General features: G+C 46.4%; 1 pseudogene; it reads left to right on the plus strand.

The window, feature by feature from the left end:
* Positions 1 to 8,393: 8,393 nt before the first annotated feature.
* LOC129783066 (coiled-coil domain-containing protein 183-like) lies at positions 8,394 to 18,418 on the plus strand (annotated as a pseudogene).
* Positions 18,419 to 18,768: the final 350 nt, after the last annotated feature.

Here is an 18,768-nt window from a genome sequence, read left to right on the forward strand (position 1 = left end):
AACAATAATGTGTTGCTGCCAGAGTTCCATTTCCTTCCAGACCACAGCAGCCCTTCTAGTAGCCTTGCCTGCATCCGTGAACTCTGTAAGACCATCCCGAAGCGGAACAGATGAATGCTTATGTATTTCCATCCATGAATACATTCTCAAAAAGTGGATATCTTTCCCCTTTAGCTGTTCTCGTGATATCTGTCCCGAATATCCTAAAAGTGCCAATTGTAAAGCAGCAGAGTTTCGCAAAGCCCATTCTAGGTCTGCTCCCTTCATTGGCAGGTGAATATTAAATGTTTCTTCCCCTAAAATAGCTATCATCCTATCACAACCTTTTCGAATTACTTCGGCCATTGCTTCCTGCTGCGGGCATTTCGGGCGAGCGGGAGTCAGATTCAAATACTCACAGAGTTCAAGATCTGATCCGTTTATTGTACAAACCAGGTAGACTTTTATAAGGCATTCTATAAGCGTGCAATAATGTGGTTGGCTATTTTACAAATGTATAATAATATGATTGGTTAACAATTGTTTACTGGGAAGATTTCTGTTTCTGCTTGTTCTGGCATGTAGGCTCCTTTCTGCGGTTTCCCAGCTCCTCTTATCACGTCCCGTTGGCCTTGGTTTTGAGCAAACATCTGCAATTTGCTCCTTTTTCTTCATCCCACTGTTCTGGCCGTAACCTCGTCTTATTTCTTCAGTATTTTTCCACTTGCTTCAGAGTTCAGTATAATCATTCAATACAGCAAGAGCCCCAACAGCTTCCATACGAGTTTGAAATGTTTTCTTAGGTTGAAGGGATAAAAATATCCATTCCAAGATATGGAAGAGGTCATCTCCCCCTTTTTTCTTTTGCCACTGCATGATAACAGCAAAAACAGAGACAGAGCGAGAAACCACCAGTCGTTGGAGGGGGAGGGTAGCGTTTCATCGAGCTGCCCATCGCGCTGATACTAGGCGACCAAGATGCTGTATACATTTCTGTTGTTCATTAGTGAGGTGAATGGATTTAGCTGCATCTGTGCCTTGTAAAAGAGGCCATAGGGGAGCTAGATCTTCATTAGTAATGCCCAGAAGGGGACGTACCCATTGTAAATCTCCCATCAGCATTTGTGCATCAGTAAGGGTTTTAATGTCAGTGGTAATGGTGGTTTTCTGTGGCGTTATGATGCTGTCATTAATCTTCCATCCCAGGTATCTGAATGGAGATTGCTTTTGAATCTTTTCTGGTGCCACTTGTAATCCTGCCTGCCCAAGTGTTTGCATAAGGTGTTGTAGGTTTTGTTCCGTAAAGGGTTGCGGTTGAGCTACTAAAATATCGTCCATATAATGATAAATGAGAGCATGGGCCACTGTTGACGTAAGGGTTGTAATGCTGCAGCCACGAAAAGTTGACACATGGTAGGACTGTTGCGCATTCCCTGTGGAAGGACCACCCATTTATAACGGTGAGCTGGTCGATCCTTGTTAATCGCTGGCAAGGTGAAGGCGAAGCGCGGTGTAGCTGCAGAATGTAATGGTATGGTAAAGAAACAGTCCTTTAGGTCTACAATTAATAAGTCCCAGTCTTTAGGTATCATAGTAGGAGTCAGTAATCTGAGCTGGAGCGCTCCCATGGCTTGCATTTGTTCATTCACCTTGCGTAAGTCATGAAGCAAGCGAAATTTACCAGACTTTTTTTGGAATAACAAAGATGGGGGTGTTCCAAGGTCTGGTTGATGGCTTAATATGGTGAGCTTTTAGTTGTTCTCCAACCAGACAGGCTCATCTGTAATCCAGGTGAGTTTTAGGATGGGAGGCTGCCCCACAGGGGCCGCTGCCAGAAAACCGTACCAGGGGTAGTTAACACTACTCCCAACTGAGTCATTTCGCGGCCGATGAGGGCAGAGATGCCATCTGGTAAAGGTAAAATCAGTACATGTGCTGATGCTATTTTGTCTTCCACTTGAATAATGATCGGCTCCGTGCTAGAATGTGGCAGTGAGACACCCCCGACGCCGCTGACTCCTTCTGCAGCCGGTCTAGTAGGCCAATGTCTAGGCCACACATGTCGGGTGATGATAGTAACATCAGCTCCTGTGTCAAAAAGTGCAACAAAAGTACAAGTTTAATTTCCTCTCCGTAATGTGACTCTAGTTTCTGGGCAGTTGTTCATTGACATAGTGAAGCATACAAGTTCATTTGTAGACCCAAAGTTGTTATTCCCACGATTCGGCAAAGAGTCACAAGGTGGCGCACATACTCTATTTGTGAAATTTCTCATGGGAACTAATTGAGCAATTTTACTTCCGCGCGGTATGTGGAGAGGCGGATACAATGTGTAAACCACAATAACAATCTGTCCCGTATAATCCGCATCAATTAGTCCCGGAATTACAAAGATAACTTTTAGTCCAGCTGAAGATCGGCCTATCAGGAGAGCTCCAAATTGTTGACACGAGGAGTGTATCGGGCCAAAGGTCGTGGTTGGAATCTTTTGCGTTGTCATATTCAAACAGAGTGACATCTACTGCTGTCACCAAGTCGATTCCCAAGCTTCCCCGGGTTGCTGGGAGACCGGGGCCTGCGGTGGCGGGACCACTTTTGTCTGCACGCAGCCGCCGTTCGCGCTCCACAAGCAGTTACGACGGTGATGACCTTTCCCACCACAGCAAAAACAAGGTCCCGTATAAGCCTTTTGTGTAGTTCGCGGTCGCACGGCAGGTTTAAGAACAGCTGCCAGCGCCTGGGTATGGTTTTGCATGGCTGTAGATACAGCAGAACTTACAGCATCAGAGATGAAGGCGGCTTGCTGGGCAGATGCGCTGTTTACCATTCGCTCCAGCATTTCCACCACTGGAGCCGTTCGGGGAAGGGTGGACAGAATCGTCTTGGCCCTTGGATTAGCATTTTCAAAAGCTAGCATCTGGAGCATTTGTACTTTAAGGTCCTCGGTCATACTGTGGTTTTGGTCCAAGGCGTGCACTAGCTGGTTTACAAAACTATCAAATGGCTCCGTTGTTCCCTGTTTGACTGTTGTAAAGGAAGGGGCCTTACGTTCCGACAAACAAGCATCAGGGCTTGTTTTGCAGTCAGGGCAGAGGCATTATGCATTTCCATGGAAAACGTTAATTGTACCTTAGGGTTGGCATAAATGTCCCCACCTAACAGCATGTCCTCTTTAACATCACACAGGGGATGCCCTTGAGCCCTGGGCTGCAGCAAAGTCTTACGCACTTGACGTTCCCATTCCTTTTCAAAAAGTAAATACTGTGCCGGAGTAAGTAGCAACCTAGCTAGCGAAGCACAGTCACTGGGTGTCATAATTTCCGAGTCAAACAAATAATTCAACAAGTGTTTGACTGGTTCAGATTGTAATCCATATTGTGTAACGGCCTGTCGTAGCTGCTGCATAAATTTCCAATCAAAAGGTTTCCACGCAGTGGGCACTGAACCATCTGGTAAAGTAGTAGTCCGTGATACCGATAAGTTAATAAGTTAAAATTGATTGATTCTATTTGATTAATTAATTGATTTTATAAAATCATTTAATAGAATTAAAATATAGAAGGATAAGGAAAAAAAATTTTATAGGAAACTTGCAGCTATGCAATAAGAGTTGTTATGGAATCTTTTGTACGTCTTGTACCAAGGCTAGAAGAAGAGCCTGGAACTATTGTAATAACTCTAGGGTTGAAAGGTTCCATTGTATTTAACCAGTCTTCTGTACGCAGAGGTGTATTGAAATGTCAGAATATGAGATTAATGGGAACTGGGGAGAGTCGACTGGAACAGCTTGTAGGTGCCTGCCAAGAAACTGTGAACTTTAGTAAAAGGTAATTCCGGCAGGGGGAGATCGCGACCACCGACTCATATACCACCTACCCAAATCGTACCCTAGACCCATTTCTAGACCTTTCTAAGCTTTACTGCCCATAATCGGATATAGGAGGAGAGTATGTAAATGATTTACGGGAAATGTTATGATTATGCATGAATAATTAATGAATATGTATGAATAAGTTCTATATATGGAATCTGATTTTGGGACCTGGTGTGCGTTGATCGTGAGAGGACTCGCTCACGCACCCGGCCGTTAATAAAGAAGTGTCTGCTTATCTACATCACATTGGTGTCGATAAGTTCTTCATTCCGAGATTTCGGTAACAGTTTTGGAGACCCAGATGGGACCTCGCTGAAGGAGACCGGAGGAGTCGGGGACCTGATCGGTTCCGGCCGGCACCGAGGATTTCTCGGGGACACCCATCGATCCCCGATCCGTAAGGCTCTTCGCGACGTTCCCTGGATTTTTGGGTAAGACACTTCTTTTTTTTAATTGTAGTAAGTAAGTGCACTATAATAATTGTATGGGAAAGAGTGGGATAGAGTCCCACCAGTGGGTTGGAGTCCCACTGAGTAAGTCTACCTGTCAGACGCGGTGAAAGAGCTGCGCAGGGTAGGACTAGGAGTCTGCCCGTAAGACATAAGCGAAAGCTATTGCAGGGTTGGACTAAAAGGATCCTTGTGGAAGTGGAAGCCTAGGTGTCTGCCCGTAAGACATAAGCAAAAGCTATTGCAGGGTTGGACAAAAGTGTAGACAAGAGAAACTATATGCTATAGTGTTCTCTAAGGTAGTGCCTCTAACAAGAAGTTAGAAGTTTTTGGTGTTTGTTGTTTTGTGAGTTTGTGTATTAAGAAGAAAATTAAGAGGTATAATATTGTGTTATACGTTTGTTTTCTTTGTTGTTTTGTGAGTTTGTGTATTAAGAAGAAAATTAAGAGGTATAATATTGTGTTATATGTTTGTTTAAAGTAACTGTGGGAAAGTGTGAGTGTGGCTGTAACAGTGAGACGTATAATTGAAAACGAAAGCGAGTGTGGAGTGTGGATCCGCGGATCGGAGTGATAGAGTTGAATAATTGTGTATTGTACTGTGGGTAATTACACCATGGCAACTAAGTTAACTCGGTTGTTTAAAAGTAAAAGCTTGGGTAATCTTGTGTTAAATGATAAAATCCCGAAAAATTCTCCATTGGGATGTTTATTGGCGCATTGGGGGGATTTATATGAGGATTTGCCAAAGAGCCAGATGATTGAATATTGTAATAATTAGTGGCCACTATATATATTAGAAGATCAGGAAAAGTGGCCCATGAACGGGACACTGAATTATAACACTATTTTGCAGTTAATGTTGTATTGTGAAAGAGAAGGGAAATGGAGTGAAATGCCATATGTGGATTTGTTCTTTTACTTGAGACAAAGAAAAGATTGGCAGGAGGAATGTAAGTTAACTATTGGAGATAATTTAGTAATGGCTGTAACCGCTGATAATAAGAAAGTGAAAAAGTGTTGTTCAACTTGTGAGATTGGGAAAGGTTGTTTGAAGAAAAGGATTGTTATTGAGAATGACGATGGACCAGAGTTAGATATATCCCCTCCTAGGAGAGAAATGAATCAGGGTCGAGAATTAAGGATACAAGAACCAGCGATTGAACCGGATAGCAGTGGAACGGGAGATGTGGGAGAAAGATTATCGGAGATTGTAATTCATACTCCTGTTTCACGGAGAACTCGGCAACAGACCCATACAATAGCTCCCCTGCGACAGGGAGTTGGCAGTGATGGACCAGTCTATGTGAAAATACCTTTTACAGCTACGGATTTGATGACTTGGAAACAGGCAGCAGGAAACTATAGAGAAGATCCTGAAAAAGTGGGCAAGGTGGTAGATACTATAATTAGAACACAGAATCCAGACTGGAATGATTTACAGGTGATCCTGGTTAATTTGTTAGATGATACAGAGAAGCAAATGGTATTAAAAGCCGGTAAAGCACAGGCAGAGTTGGATGTGATGAGTGGAATAACAGGTGGAACAATAGAATTTTCCATCTGGGGATCCGCAGTGGGATCCAAATAATGTGGCACATAGAGAAAGACTGAAGCGGTATCAAAAATGGGTTTTATATGGGATTAGACATGCCATGCCTAAATCTCTAAATTGGTCTAAATTATATGAAGTAAGACAAGATAAAAATGAATCTCCCTCAGCATTTTTGGAAAGATTAAAGGAAGCTGCTAGAAAATACACTGATTTGAGAGTGGAAACAGAGGCAGCACAGATACAATTGGCTTTGATCTTTATGGGACAATCGGCACCAGATATAAGGAAAAACTCCAGAAACTGGAGGGAGAGAATTCAAGGAGTTTAAATGCAATGTTGGAAGTGGCATGGAAGGTATATAATAACAGAGGAAAGGAAGAAAGAAGAACAAGGAGAATAGATTTATTGGCAGTAATGGCAGGAACAGCAGATAGAGGAAGGGGCAGAGGAAGAGGACGAGGATTTAATGGAAGAGGAGGGTATATGAATTGTGGTGATCGGAAATTTAATACCCTCTTAGGAATAAATCAGTGTGCCTTGTGTAGAGAGGAAGGACATTGGAAAAAGGACTGCCCCAGAAACAGGAGTGTTTCTCACGACCTTGCCAAAGTAATGGTTTTAGATGACTGAAGGGGACCGGAGGGGAACCCAGCTGAACCTCTGGTTAAAATTAAGCTGGGAGATAAAGAAGTTGAATTTTTAGTAGATACGGGAGCGACATTTTCAGTATTAAATACTTCTAAAGGAAAAATTGGAACAAAAACAGCCAATATAAAAGGAGCAACAGGGAAAGAAGAAAACAGGCCATTCCTACAACCCATAGATTTGAAATTTGGAAATAAAATAATTACACATGAATTTTTGTATGTACCAGAATGTCCGGTACCCTTGTTAGGAAGAGATTTATTATCTAAATTAAATGCACAAATTGTTTTTGATGAAGGAGAATTCTTTTTGAAGATACCCGAGTCAAAAACGGGAGAAGTTTTGATGATACAAGAAAAGGTAAAGGAACAAGAAATTCCACCGGAGGTGGATTTGGCAGTGATCCCTACTGTATGGGAGACAGATATACCTGGCAAATCGAAACTAGCAGAACCGGTTAAAGTAGATTTGAAGGAAGGTGCAGGAACAGTGAGAATTAAACAATATCCAATCAAATCAGAAGTGAGACAGGAATTGAAGAAATTGATTGATAAATTTTTGGAGTATAAAATTTTGGAAGAATGTGAATCTGAGTATAATACTCCTATTTTACCAGTCAGAAAACCTTTGGGTGAATATAGACTGGTACAAGACTTGAGAGCAGTAAATCAAATAGTTAAGGATATTTATCCTGTAGTAGCAAACCCTTATACACTGTTAACAGCATTGAGGGAGAATTATCAGTGGTTTACAGTGCTTGATTTAAAAGATGCTTTCTTTTGTATACCTTTGGAAAGGGAAAGCTGAAAACTGTTTGCTTTTGAATGGGAAAATCCTCAAACCGGGCGAAAGATGCAGCTGACATGGACTAGATTACCCAAGGATTTAAAAACAGTCCAACTATTTTTGGAAATCAATTAGCAAAGGAACTTGAAATCTGGAAACAGGATAAATCAAGGCCTGGACATTTACTCCTACAATATGTGGATGACATACTGATAGCTACAGAAGAAAGACTTACCTGTATACAGGTGACTATTGACCTCTTGAATTTTCTGGGACTAAATGGATATAAAGTGTCCAGAAAGAAAGCCCAGATAGCCTGCCAGACTGTGATATATCTGGGCTTTGAGATTTCAAAAGGACAATGACAATTAGGAAAAAAATCGCAAAGAAGCTATTTGTAGTATACCTGAGCCGAGAAATATTCATGAACTCAGAGCATTTTTGGGAATGACTGGGTGGTGTCGCCTTTGGATCATGAACTATGGGCTAATAGCTAAAACGCTGTATGAGGCCCAAAAGAACTCTCCCTTTGTATGGGGCCCACAACAACAAAAGGCTTTTATAGAGTTGAAACGTGCCTTAATGTCTGCACCTGCCTTGGGACTGCCGGATCTAACCAAAGATTTCCAGCTGTTTGTACATGAAAGACAACACCTTGCACTGAGCGTGTTAACCCAGAGGATAGGAAGTTGGAAACGACCAGTCGGATATTTCTCTAAACAACTGGACACAGTGAGTAAAGGGTGGCCGAACTGCCTTCGAGCAGTGGCCGCAACAGTGATGCTCATACAAGAAGCTCGGAAATTGACTTTGGGAAGAACAATAACAGTCTATGTTCCACACATGGTGATAACTGTCCTAGAACAGAAGGGGGGACACTGGCTGTCCCCTAGCTGAATGATGAAATACCAGATAGTATTGACTGAACAAGATGATGTGATTCTAAAGACAACTAACCTGGTAAATCCTGCAGTGTTTTTAAGTTCCATACAGGAAGAAGGACGACTGGAACATGATTGCTTGGCTACCATCGAGTATGTTTATTCCAGTCGTGAAGATCTGAAGGATGTGCCATTGGAGCGACCAGACTGGGAACTGTATACTGATGGAAGCAACTTCATGGAACAAGGAGTTCGATACGCTGGATATGCGGTAACAACAGAGACTACAGTTATAGAAGCAGGAGCATTGGCGAGTACCACATCAGCCCAAAAGGCAGAACTCATCGCTTTAATTCGAGCCTTAGAAATAAGCAAAGACAAGAGAGTAAATATCTGGACTGATTCAAAATATGCCTTTGGGGTAGTGCATGTCCATGGAGCTTTGTGGAAAGAGAGGGGGTTATTGTCCTCTCAAGGATCAAATATTAAGCATCAAACAGAGATCTTACGATTATTACAAGCAGTTCAAAAGCCAGATCAAGTAGCAATCATGCACTGTAAGGCACATCAGAGTGGGAATACAAAAATAATAGCTGGGAATAATTTAGCTGATAGGACTGCAAAAAGGGTAGCAAAGAAACAAGCATTGCAAATGGCAATAATTCCTTCTAAAACAGTAACCCTTCCTAGGGAAAAACCGAGATATTCAGAAGAAGATGACAAATTGGGTCAGTTATTAAATGCTAAGAAAAACTTAGCGGGATGGTGGGTAACTCCTAACGGGCAAGTAGTAATTCCACCTCTTTTGATGAGAGAGATAATTCAAATGAGACATCAAGAATGTCATTGGGGGGCAGAAGCCTTAGTAACATTTTTACGAAAGCAAGTAATATCAGTTAAGATGTTAGGAATAGCTAAAATGGTAACTGCAAAGTGTGAAGTATGTTTGAAAAATAATCCAATGATTAAGAAAAAGGTTCAAATGGGTAGACTGAAATCTGGTACAGAACCTGGAGATTACTGGCAAGTAGATTTTTCAGAGCTGCCTAGACAAAATGGGTACCGGTACATCCTGGTAAGGGTTGATACTTTTACAGGATGGCCAGAAGCCCTTCCCTGTCGCACCACACAAGCAAAAAGAGGTTGTGAAGTGGTTATTACAAGAAATAATTCCGAGATTTGGAGTTCCTATTGGAATTTCCTCTGTCAGAGGTCCACACTTTTTTGCTGAAGTTGTCCAAAGTGTTAGCAAAGTATTGGGTATTAATTGGGATTTACATGCGTCTTGGAGACCACAATCTAGTGGGAAAGTGGAAAGGATGAATCAAACTTTGAAACGACAAATAAGTAAAATTTGTCAAGAAACCAGTTTAAAGTGGCCTCAGGCACTTCCATTGGCATTATTACGAATCAGAGTACAACCAAAGAGTGGAACCTCAGTCAGTCCTTATGAATTATTATATGGAAAACCATATGAGTCTCCATAACCAAATCCAAACATACACGTGAAAGGAAAGCAGGATGTATATAACTATTTGCTTTCTCTAGGAAAAACTTTGACTGCAATTCAGAGTGCAGTAATTTGGAATAGACCTTTATTCCAGGAAAATTCAGTGCATGATTTCCAGCCGGGAGACTATGTTTATGTGAAGAATTGGACCTCCGAACCTTTGCAGGAGCGCTGGAGAGGACCCTTCCAGATACTGCTAACCACTTTTACAGCTATCAAAATTGCAGAATCGGATGCTTGGATACATTATACTCGAGTGAAGAAAGCATCTATTCCGTGGAAGATTGTGAAACGTAGCTCAGAGACTTAAAATTGACTTTGAAACATGTTTAATTTTGCATATCAGGTTATGATTGGTTTTTGGATTTTCTTTTGGTTGGTAGTGTTGGTGGATAGGAACAAAAGACAAATAGAAACAGAACAAGTGATTGACATTCCCAAACAAATGGCTGAGAAAAATTTGATGGTAGGATTGATTAAAGAATTTGCCAATTTACAAAACATCACGCAGATCACTGCTTGTTTGCCAATATCGAGGGCAGTAGGTGAATCTATTCCATGGGGAATTTTAACTATGAATTTGACTAACCTGGAACATAAAAATGAAACCAATTATTGTGAACAGAGGCCAGTGACTCAATGGTATGAGCAAGTAAAAGTCACTAGAAAACAGTGGAAAACTCCAGGTAGTCTGGCGGATTGTGAAAAATTGTTAAACTATGTTTTTACCAAAATAGGAAGATTTAAGACTGTGGGATGGTGTTCTTATGATGAACAATTTAAAATTAACGTGAGCAAAAGTGTTATGGAATGGAAGTGTAACGAAACTGACCAGAGCACCCAGTTAGTAGACCAGTGGGACTCTATATGGTCTATGTCCATATTTTCCTATTTTCAGTATATAGCAAGAATTTCTTGGTGTTTTACCTGGGATGGAAAGGTTTTTTCAGTATTACCCTGGGTAGATGATAGGTCAACTACATCGGGAGAGAAGGAAAATAAAATAGTGCCATGGTGGAAATGTGAAAAAGTGTATGATTGTAGTAATGCAGACTTAGTAATTCAAAGAATTCCTCCGTTGGCTGCTGCTTTGAAATATGGTTGTTTTTGTCGAGGTCTTAAGAATACTTTCAATTTAACCAGCGCCTTTACAGTCAGAAGAGGAACTTTGTTTAGTTGTAGAAAATCTACTATTTGAAGTCCAGGACATTTAGTTTGGGCATTAAGTGATGGAACCTGGACAACACACCTACCATTAGATGGTAAGGTGAAACAAATCACATTAGGCATGCCAACATTGTGTCCGATTTGGAAGAAATCACCATTTAAAGGATCTCTAGAGAATCTAGAATTAAAACGAATAAAGAGATCAGGGATAAATGATGATATTTGGAATGAACCATCTACAGGAGTGAAAATTGGCTGGGCACTGGAATCACTTTTAAATCCTATAGCTTCATATAGAAACAGAGCATGGCTCTATCATTTAACTGGTCAAGTGGAAAAATTGGCAAACGTTACCAAGAAGGGGTTTAAGGAATTGAATATACAACTACAGGCAACTTCTAGAATGACTTTACAAAATAGAATGGCACTAGATATGCTCCTACTTAAAGAACATGGAGTGTGTGGATATCTTAAGGATAAACTGGACCACTGTTGTATCCACATTCCAAATGTCACTCAGGATGTGGAACATGATCTAGACCTATTAGGAAAAATTGAAAAAGAAACTGAAGCAATTCAAAAGGATATGTCAGAAGATTGGCTTGGGAAAATTTTTAACAAACTGGGATGGAAATTGAGCTCTTGGATACAATCTATAATTAAGATTTTGTTTCTGTTACTAGTTGTCTTTTTGATGAGCATGCTAGTATATGCATGTCTGAAGAAACAGTTTACCAATAGAATTGCAGTGAGTCGTATGATTATGAGAGAAGTACCAACTATTTCACCAAGACATGATCCATTACCCAAATATGTTGAAACAAAAGATATATGAATAATGTGAAAGTATTGAAATAATGATTTTCAACACTTTCAAAGGGGGGAAATGTTACCGATTAGTTAATAAGTTAAAATTGATTGATTCTATTTGATTAATTAATTGATTTTATAAAATCATTTAATAGAATTAAAATATAGAAGGATAAGGAAAAAAAATTTTATAGGAAACTTGCAGCTATGCAATAAGAGTTGTTATGGAATCTTTTGTACGTCTTGTACCAAGGCTAGAAGAAGAGCCTGGAACTATTGTAATAACTCTAGGGTTGAAAGGTTCCATTGTATTTAACCAGTCTTCTGTACGCAGAGGTGTATTGAAATGTCAGAATATGAGATTAATGGAAACCGGGGAGAGTCGACTGGAACAGCTTGTAGTTACCTGCCAAGAAACTGTGAACTTTAGTAAAAGGTAATTCCGGCAGGGGGAGATCGCGACCACCGACTCATATACCACCTACCCAAATCGTACCCTAGACCCATTTCTGGACCTTTCTAAGCTTTACTGCGCATAATCAGATATAGGAGGAGAGTATGTAAATGATTTACGGGAAATGTTATGATTATGCATGAATAATTAATGAATATGTATGAATAAGTTCTATATATGGAATCTGATTTTGGGACCTGGTGTGCGTTGATCGTGAGAGGACTTGCTCACGCACCCGGCCGTCAATAAAGAAGTGTCTGCTTATCTACATCACATTGGTGTCGATAAGTTCTTCATTCCGAGATTTTGGTAACATCCGCACCGGACATGCAACAGCAGAAGCAGCTTCCCACTCTCCCTCCTCTACTGAGTGGACCGTGACAGGTAGTAATAGACTCCTCTTGCCATTTGAAACCAGCTGGCAGCTTCCAGGAGAGTGCTGGTGGTGTGTTTGGGTATATATGTCCATGTATTTTCTCTGCACCTGCCCTCACGCTGTTTCTGGTGGGGGGCTTGGAGGGGTCCCCCAGCTGGGTGGGTTGCAACTGTTGCAGCCACGGTGCTGGGACCCTGCTGCCCGCCTTGCCTTTGGCTGCCTTAGTAATTGGTTCTTACTTAATCTGTTGCCCACAGAAGCAGAGAGGAAGGGGCCGTGGACGGCAATAGCTGAGCAGGAGGTGATGGCCGAGCAGGAGGTGTGTGGTGTGCGGCACTTGGAGGTGCCATGGCGACAGTTCTGCCAGTGCAGGGAGCTCAGCTCTGTGGTGTCACAGCCCAGCAATGTCCTCACAGCACGATGAAGGCATTTCCACAGGGCAGTAGAGCTGCAACAGCTGCCACAAGTGCAGCAAGGCTGGAGGGCTGAGGCAGGAGCACCAGCACCACGCGGGGCCACAAGGCAAACCTCAGCCAGCGTGTCCAGGAGCTGTGCTCTGCCATCGCCTTGCAAGGTGCTGCCCCTTTGGCGTTGCGGGGATGGCCCGGGACGGGCAGGGGGCTCTCAGTCCCCACGTTGTCCTGCACAGTACCAACAGTGCCTTCATGTCCCCCAGAGCAAGGGAGGAAGTTTTTCACACAGTCATGTAAGGAAAAGCTCAGTCAGAAGAGAGCTGCTCCCCCACCTGTGTGAGGCTGTGCAGGAGGACGTTCATGCCCTGGTTGTTATCCAGAAGGTACCAGCAGGTCCCTCCTGCTGTACCCCTGCCTGGTGCTGGCCCTGAAGAGCCAGCTCCTCCACCGGTCCTCTCAGGAGCGGGCTGCACAGGGCAACAATAGGATGTGACTGTCCCCAGGCTGGTGGTGATGTTCTCTCTGCCCCTCTCCTGCCCACAGCACAAGCAGCTCACTGTCTCAGAGACCTGCAGAGCGCAGAAGTACTTGAGGGCCACTTTGGCCAAGAAGATGGTGGAGGTAACGGCAGGGTCCAGCGGGCTTGGGCTGCTTGCAGGGGGCTAGGGGTCCAGGGATGCTCAGAAGAGCAGAGTGCATGGTAGAGGGACCTGGTGCCGGCACAAGGACAGCCCCCCAGGGATGGTGTGGTGTGACAGGCGGTGTTTGTGTGTGGTCCCATGGGTCCCTTTCCACTGTGGTACCTGTCTGTGCAGATCCTCCTTTAGCTCCCTCAGCAGATCTGTTGCCCCAGCAGAGCTCCTGGCTGTCCCACCCTCTGTGTCCCTGGGGCTGCCCAGGTTCCTGCAGATCCAGCTGCATCCCTGGGAGAGAGATGCTGTCTCTTCCCTTCAATGCCCATCCCAAGGTTATGAGCCGGTTATAAGCCACAAGGTGACACAGCCCTGGGTTTGGGTTATGCAGAGTCCCTAAGCCCGACCCACCACTGCCATCAGCAGATGCCCACCTCTGCCTTACCCCAACTAGCCCTACAGAACAAAGCTCTCCCAGACCCCATCCTGCCATGTGTGACCATGTCCCGGAGCAATGTCCCGGCATCCCTGGCTCTACCCTGGTGGGAGTTTTCCAGGCAGGACCCCCTTCTCCCATGGGTGCCCAGCAAGCCCTGTCTCCAGCCTGATGAACGCTCACATCCAGGTGGCCCAGGAGAAGCTCCGGGCTGAAATCTATGACCAGGTGAACACCTACAACATGCTGCTATACCAGGTGAGGCAGTGGAGCCAAGTCCAGGAGGAGCTGCTGCAGCAGCTGCTGCAGGATGCCAAGATGTGTGACAAGCGGCAGGCACAGACACAGGTACCCAGGACCCCTTCCTGGGGTGGCAGCATCTGAGGAGGGCTTTAATCTAGCCCCTGCACCCCCTGGCTGTGTGCAAGGCTTGGTGTGCGGGGTCACCTCGTGTACTCCCCTGTGTCTGCCCCAGGTGCTTTGCCAACTGGAGAAAAACATTGAGAAGATGCTCCTGAAAGTCCACACTGGACAGAAGGTGAGTGCTCTGTACCTGGTGGTGTGGGATGTCCTGAGGAAGGTGAGCTCCTCCCCACTATGCTATCATCCCGCCCGCTCCCCCTGCAAAGGCAAGGAGGTTCCCAAGGGGCTGTGCTGGTGGGACGCCCTCCTGCATCAGAGAGGTCCTCCTGCTCCCCTCCATCTGCTGTCACAGCATGGGGGACCCCTGGGGCTCAGTGGGGTGACATGCTGCAGCTCCCTGTGTCCCAGGAGCTGGCCCGCCTGCCTCCGCACCTGGACCTCCTGTGCAAGATGGCCAAGCTGTAGCGTGGGGAACTAGAAGATGTGTAGCTCATGGCCTTGGAGGCCCTCAAAGCTGCTGATGGAACCAAGATGAGATAGCTTGGGGCACCTTTCGGCCCTTTCCCACCCTCCAGAGCCCACCGACAGCACCATGTGCCCGAGCTGGTGAGTCTTCCTTCAATAAAGAGCAAAAGAGACTGAGCTGGACTTGCCCACAGCACCCCAATGACTCCATAGCTCCTCACAGGTCTTGCTCTTGGGCCAGGCTGCCCTGGGGCTGGGGACAGCCTGCCTGAAGCACCAGCCATGGTGAAGTCAGCATGCTCCACCCTCCAGCCCTCCTTGCCCAGCTTCCTTCCCAGCCTGCTTACATGGTAGGGGACAGGGGCGGGGGCTGGTCATTTTTGACCCTGGCCATCCCAGAAGTTCAGCTGACTTCCAAAGGTCTGTTCTAGCTTTGGCAAACACTTCTCCCTTCTCTGATACGCTCCACGAGGACATGGCCAGGAGGGGAAGCCAGTTCCTTGCAGAGAAAGCGTGCACGTACCGCTCCCTGGCCACCCAGAAGGTGCACGTAGACAGACTCTGGCTCAAGGAAACATACAAAAGGCATCTGAGAGCAGTGATCTGGGGGTCCCGACACAGGCCAGGCTGTGGGCAGATGGCAGGCATCAGTGCTGAACCCCCCACAGGTGGGGGGGCTGCAGGGCCAGCTCCCCTCAGGTGCCAGCAGCTTGGGGTGTGACAATGAACATCCTTGCAGCAAGCCAGGTATGAGCTCACCGTGGACTTCCCAACCTTGCACCCGCAGGACCCACTAGTGAGTGCCTGGTGGGGGTGCAAGGGGGTGGGACGCACACACAGCCGCAGGCATCCTTCCCTGCCACTTCCCTCCCACACCAGGCACCAGGCCAGAGGCCATTAGGTCCCAGATGTGTGGCAATGTTTTTGGAAGAAAAGGGACATGTGGCCTATCAAAAATTGCTCTTGCTTTAGCAGCTTGATATGATTAAAAGCTTTATCTGCTCAGCAAGGCCACAAGGTTGTGTGAGAAAGACACCTGGAACAAAGAAAACAGGATCTTTGGCAGTTAAGCAGGCAGAAAAACAGGAGCTGAGCTGGGAACTGATGACCACAAGGATGTCAACAATTTTAATGATGGGACTAACCGCTTGTATGCTTTTAACCAATTAGTATCTGTATAGCAGCGTGTGAACAGTGTATGTAACCAATAGAATTGTGTGACGTGTGTATGAATATGAAAATTGTATATAAGCTTGCAGAAACTTAAGTAAAGCGGCTTCAACTAGGATCATATTAATATGTCGTTGAGTCCATGATTTTGCTCCTGCACAGATGGAGTGTGAGGCCATGGTGACTGGGAAGATGGAGAAGGCCAAGGCTGTGGTGCAGTGCTCCAATTTCCAGGTAACGTAAAAACCCCTCTCTGGTAAAACTCATGGCTGCTCAGGCCCCAGGGAGCTGAGACCTCTCTTCTTGCTTTGTTTCATTGCGGGGCTCTCTGTTCTCCTCTGCCTCAGGAGCCCCCCAAAGGCCCTCTGGTGCGGGCAAGGATGGCGCTGCTCTTGTCTGTGACATGAGCTTGCATTGGTCCGTGGTACATGAACCTGCACGAGGCCACAGCCTGGATCCTGTACCCTGCAGGAGCACCATGGGCTGAGTTCTCATGCTCTCCCCTAGCCAGGACATACCCAGCAGGCTCGTGGCACAGCAAAAGTCCTCAGTGGGCCTGGAGCAGTACATCAAGGAATACAAGGAGAAGAAGCAGGCACTGAAGGAGAGGCTGCAGGAGCTGGAGCTGAAACAGGCTGAACTGAAGTTTCACCAGCCCTCACACACAAACAGGTGCTGCTGGTCTTGGGACAGTTGTGCCAACTGGGCCACTGCCCTTGGTGGGAGATATGTGCATCCCAGGTGCCCCGACACAATAGGGCACCCCTTCCTCCATCCCACTGCAGCCGCCCACCCCTCCTGCACCAGGAGGTTTTCTGAGCAAGGGGTTCCCCCAGCTCTGGGCCTGGCAAAACACCCAAAGCTCCTGGTGTTGCAGCAGGAGGACCCCCACTTCTTGCCTGGCATGGGAAGTAGTACCAGCAGTGTGGAGCTGGGTTGCAGGCAGCATCTCTGCTCTGCAGTTGGCAACCTGAGCAGCTTTTGCAACAGATTTAGGGTGTCACTGCACCTCTGTGCAGTTGTATGGATGTGAATGTGTTTCGCTCCAGGGTGCTGGAGGAGGAGCTGAGGATGAAACTGCAGTGGCAAGAGGCTCGGCTGAGGCAGATGTGAGCCCAGATACTGAGGAACCACGACCTCCTGGTCGAGTTTGAACATGGCATCAACAACCTCTTGGTCCACCTGCTTGGCATCACTGTGCCTGGCCAGGTACCCGCACAGCACTGGCACGAATATGGCCCTGGCTGGTGCCTGGTGGTGCAGCGGCACAGCACGGTGACACTTTGTGCAGTCACTGTCCCCCCAAGTGGCTCATTTTCCCCACAAAGGTGGTTGTTCTCTCTCTGACTCCAGGAGGATTCTGCCAAGGCCATGGGGGTGGAGGAGAAACTCTGGCACTGTGAGCAGAAGCTGCAGTACCTGGTGCAGCAGGTGGCCAACATGCTCCTCAACAGGCACAGCCCCAATGAGGACAACAAGGTGCGCAGGGGCTCCATCCCTGCTGTGGCCCTTGGGCACCCGTATGGGGCTTCCCCATATGGCCCATCTCAAGCCATCCTCTCAGCTGGGAGGATGGAGGTGGCCCCAAGGAAGGGCCATGGATCGACTCGGCCCCAGGTGGCACTGGACACTGCAGGGTGTGTCCCCCAGGGGGACATTGAGGTGGGGCGGAACAGCCCCTTCCCCTTCAGCAATTAACCTAGTATGTCTTTCACAGATTTTTGTGAAGGTCAGACATTTTCTGGAGAAAACAACTGCCAATGACTCACAGAACCTGAAGGTTTCCTTGGAGGATGCAGGCTGTAGCATCCAAGGTAGGAGAGCACAGCGGGGACATGTCCCACAGCAACCGTCCCAGCCCCTGCCCACTGGGATTTCTGGGCATCCTTGCCTATCTCCCACTGTCCCAGCAGAGCTCAGCCCATGAGCTGCCTCCAGAGATGTGGGGCAAAGAGGGAGAGCCTTGTCTTCAAAATCACCTGGTTGTGAAGAATAACCAGGGCTTGACTCTGCCTGTGGCCTCCTCCTATTGGCTGCTCTTGGAGGAGACCATGAGCTTTTGGCAGCTTACTACCTTTTTTTAACAAAGCTGTACCCACCACCTCCTAGCTCCAGACCTTTATGGGAAGCCCCAGCAGTACTGAAGATGGGCCACAGTGGTGGCATCCCCAGGTTCTGCAGGTCACCCTGGGATGCTGGGGTGGAAGAGCCAGTCGGCAGTGCCCATGCCTGAGGGCTCTTGCACAAGGGCTCTCTGGGCTGCCACCAGTCCTCCAAAATGTGCCGGCTTTCCCCAGGGACACGAGCACAGCGGAGGTGGCCCCACAGACCCTCCACAGCCCACTCCACTCTCTCCTCCAGATCCCTTTGATTCTGACGACGAAACCCATGGCCTTGTCCTCACCCAGGAAGACACCAAGAAGCAGGGGCTGCTCCTGATTGAAAGCAAGTAAAGGGGAAAGAAGTAGCAGTTTCTCCACGAGACCTTCTGATGCCCCAGACCCACCTGTTGTACTTTGGATACCCCAAAGCACCCATTGTGCTCTTTTTCCAGCAGCTTTAGTAGAACAGATCTTTTTCATTCCTCACAGGCCTGTGGTAAAGCTGGAACGGGGGGTCCTAGGTCACTTCTGGTATGTGGAACTCAGGGGGATCAAACACTGAGGGGTGCTGAGCTGGGTTTGGAGGCAGCCCCATCCCCCTGCCCCTTGCCCAGTTGCTCTCCCTGCAGAGGTAGGGATGGGCTGGGGTGGGGACAGCTTTCCCGGCCAAAGCAAAGCTGGGGTCAGGCTGCCTTTCTCCC

The sequence above is a fragment of the Falco peregrinus genome, chromosome W (genome assembly GCF_023634155.1).
Source record: "Falco peregrinus isolate bFalPer1 chromosome W, bFalPer1.pri, whole genome shotgun sequence".
NCBI classification, from domain to species: Eukaryota; Metazoa; Chordata; class Aves; order Falconiformes; family Falconidae; genus Falco; species Falco peregrinus.